General features: G+C 53.0%; 1 protein-coding gene across 7 annotated transcripts in view; it reads left to right on the forward strand.

The window, feature by feature from the left end:
* The first annotated feature begins 1,160 nt into the window (after positions 1–1,160).
* Positions 1,161–3,583, forward strand: part of Ilf3 (interleukin enhancer binding factor 3) — a 39,084-nt gene continuing 36,661 nt past the window's right edge. For 6 of the 7 annotated variants that reach the window (XM_021207893.2, XM_029542973.1, XM_029542974.1 and 3 more), the window contains exon 1: positions 1,161–1,351. The gene's annotated coding sequence lies outside the window, so the exon portion shown is untranslated. Of the gene's footprint in view, positions 1,352–2,003; positions 2,025–3,583 lie in introns of those variants that run through there. The other variant, XM_029542972.1, reaches the window with a different exon arrangement.

Raw genomic sequence — 3,583 nt, forward strand, 5'->3', positions numbered from 1 at the left:
TCTCTAAAACCTACTAGCCGAGTTAAGAAGAAAAAAAAAAGCCAGATACCAACTCTATTATTTGATAGCAGCAATAAATCCCTATAGATGGACACCAGATATGAAGAAGGATGGGACCTGGGTGTTTGAGAGCTTTGTTCTGGTCATTCTTGCCTGGAATTTGCCTGTTTTGTGTGTGTGGTACGGGGGTCTGACCCAGGGCTAAGCACTCTCTCTTTTTTTAAATTTTTAAAAAATTTTTATTTATTTATTTTGGTTTTTCAAGACAGGGTTTCTCTGTGTAGCCCCGGCAGTCCTGGAACTGTAGACCAGGCTGACCTCGAACTCAGAAATCCGCCTGCCTCTGCCTGCCAAGTGCTGGGGTGAAAGGCGTGCGCCGCCACTGCCCGGCGGTAAGCACTCTTAACACAGAGGCAATCTATTAAACCCCCAGTTGCTTAGTGACAAGGCCTTATTTGTAATCTAGCTACATCAAAGTGGAGGCAGAGCCTTCGAGTTTAAAGCCAGTGTGGGTAAAATAGCAAAACTATTTCAAAAATACAAACAGGAGGAACGGTGAGACGGCTCAGCAGCATGACGACGTGAGTCTGCGCCTCTTTACCTATTGCGGAGGAGCCCTGGACCGGTGTTGACAACCGCATGTGCGTGTCTTTCAATGCGGTGTCCGTCAAGGCTGACGCCGAACCACGGCGCATGCGCACGCCCACGAACGCACTCGAACTGGAGTCGTCACAAGGGCCCACCCCTGCTCCATTGCGTCACGTGATAACGGTCGTTCGGAAAATAAAACAAAAAAACAAAAACCGCCTTTGGAAAAAAAAAAAAAAAAAACAAATGAAATGGATGGTCTCTCGTCAGGTGATACGGGTCTACCAATAGTGAAGCCGGTCAAGAAACAACAAGAAAGGCCCGTCTCGTGACGGAAGCGAAGCCAGCCACTGCCACGTGACCGACCAAACCCGTGAGAGAACTGGCCCGACGCTGACGTCACGCCGTCAGACCCAGTCGCTAAGTCAACGTCACGTGATACAACCCCCGCCCCTCGTCTTCCCCCGCCCACTGGGGGTTGGGCCTAGGTGGCTCGCCCACGTGATGCGGGGGCGGGTCGCCGCCAGTCACGTGGCCCTGCACCTCCCCGGCGCGCGCCCGCCCGCCCGCCCGCTCGCTCGCTCGCCCCCGGTCCCCGGCTCCTCCTCCTCCTCTTCTCGCCATTGCAGTTGGGACTGAAGCAGCCCCGGCGAGAACCGCGTGGCTTTTTTTTTTTTTTGAGGGGGGGGTTGTGAAGACTCGGGAAGGCTCGTGGCAGGAGGGCGGCGGCGCCTGAAGCCGAAGGACGGGGAACGCCGGCAAGGTAAGTGGCAATGTGGCGTCTCCCGCCTCCCCCCCTCCCTCCGCCCGTTCTCCCCCTTGTCAGCGACGGCCGGGCTAAGAGGATGCCGGTGACAGGGCCGTTGCCATCCCGCCGACCCTCCCCTTCGCTCGGCTCTTGCATCTCTCGGCGTCTCGCTCCTGCCTCCTCCGGCCTCGCTCCCGCGCTCGGCCGTTACTCTTCCCCCATTGTGCCGAGGAAACAAAATGGCGGCGGCGGTGCCCCCGTGCGCGCGCATCCCTTCTCCCCCCTCCGTGGCCCCCTCGGCCCCGGCCTGGGCGCTGCTCCCGGGGGGTGCGCACGCACTGTGCTGCCCTCCCCTCTCCACGGGCCGCTCGCTTTCCCCCAGCCCGAGCTTTTGTCTGGTGCTTTGGCCCCGCGCACGCGCGCACGTGTTGGAGCACACACCCCCTCAAATGTAGAGCATCCCAGCGGGCGCAGAAGGGGAAATCTCCATCCTTTCCTCGCTTTACCTCTGTGTTCAGGTACATCCTTGGCTCCTAGGAGGATGGCAGGTTCATCTCAGTTCCCATGGCGGGAAACATGTCTTCTTTGTCCTGAACACGGTCCTGAACAGGGTCCCTGGAAACCCTTTGCCTAGACGATCGTTGAGAGAAGCATTTGTGGATTCACCGAGTTCTTAAAGCCCGGATCTGTAGGTTTCCTCCAAATCAACACCCAGACTTAAGATCGTTTTGAGTTTCCCGACTTTTTAGACCAGGTGGTTTTCATCCATGTGATTCACAGCTTGTTGAGGCTAGGCCTCTAACCCCCCCAAACGGTGATGTCTTGTGATGGTTTTGGGGGGGGGCGGCGGCTCTGATCTGTAGATTGCCATGATTGAAGTCTTTTGAACGTGAGTGCTTAAAATTTTATTTCAAGTAGTTGAGTAGTGGGAATTCACCTTAGGTTTTTCCACAATTGGGGTGAGCTACTTGGGGTGTGTTTACCCCCTTGTTATGGGTCCAAACTGGGAAAGAGTAAGCCATCTCTTAGTGAAATTGCTGGTAAGTTGGTGTTTAGGACACGTGCTGGATCTGCAAAGAGGCCTCAGTTTCTGTGGCACCCCTTGCTGTTGGGGTTCAAGTATTCTCTGTATCTTTCTGGTGTAAAATTCTGTTCTATTTAAAATGTCCAGCATGGTGATGATATCGTGTCCACAGGAAAAGGAGAAGTTTAGGACTTCTCTCTTGTTTTTCACTCAGGTTTTTGTGGGTGGGATCCTCTGCTGATTGATTATAGAGTTCTACCACTATTCTGTGAGTGGTAGCCACTGCAGTCACTCAGCCTGTGAGTGAAGTGAGGAACAGCAGCAAAGGAGAAAGGCCACTGCATAGAGCTGAGAGGTCTTGGTCCCCTAGCTGGCATGTTGTGGTAGCTCTGGTTGCTGAGGCTTGTGAGTGGGATCTGCAGGCCCCAGGTGTCTTGGCTGTCTGGAGGTCTGCAGTCCGGACTGGAGGCTGGTGACTAGTACCAGGCTGCCCTGGCAAAGCCGGGCCCTCTATCAGTCTCTCTCTGATGATTGGGACCAGCCTGGGATTCCCCTCCTGCTGGAGCTGAAAAGGGCATGATTTCAGTTTTTCTGTTGTAGCTTAATGGATACCTGTAGGCAGAAGTTCCTTTGGCTTTTTCTAATATCGTTTTCTAGGCTCATGTTACTGTGAGTAATCTGTGTGCTGTTCTTTATTTCCCTCAACTTCTGGTCTTTGACTAACTGGATAAAGGTTTGCTTTTTTTTCCCCCCTTCTTTTTTTGAAGTAGTGTCTCACTATGTAGGCTTTGAATGTAGACTCCTTCTGCCATAACCTTCTCAGGGCTGGGATTATGTTTGTATGTCACTACACCAAGCCTTTGTCCCCCCACCCCACAGCCTTTTGCTCTATGGGCAAGGCATCCTAGTATGGGCAGGACTTGGTACCAGGAGGACGGTATAGGTGTGAGTTAGAAGAGTCTTTTGCACAGGATCTCAATGTGTAGCCTGAGTGGCCTCTTAACTTTTGGAGATTCTTTTGTCTCTGCTTCCTGAGTGCTGGGATCAAAGGTGTGAGTCACCACATCTTGCTAGAAGTTCTTTCTTCTCCGTGCTCTTTCCCTCTTCAGATAGAGTCTCATTTTGAAGTCCTTACTGGTCTCCCAAAGTTCCTTAATCTGAGTCTGGGATTGCAGGCTATGCTGGTATGCCTTTTCCTCTCTCTCTCTCTCTCTCTCTCTCTC

The sequence above is a fragment of the Mus pahari genome, chromosome 10 (assembly GCF_900095145.1).
Source record: "Mus pahari chromosome 10, PAHARI_EIJ_v1.1, whole genome shotgun sequence".
NCBI lineage: Eukaryota > Metazoa > Chordata > Mammalia > Rodentia > Muridae > Mus > Mus pahari.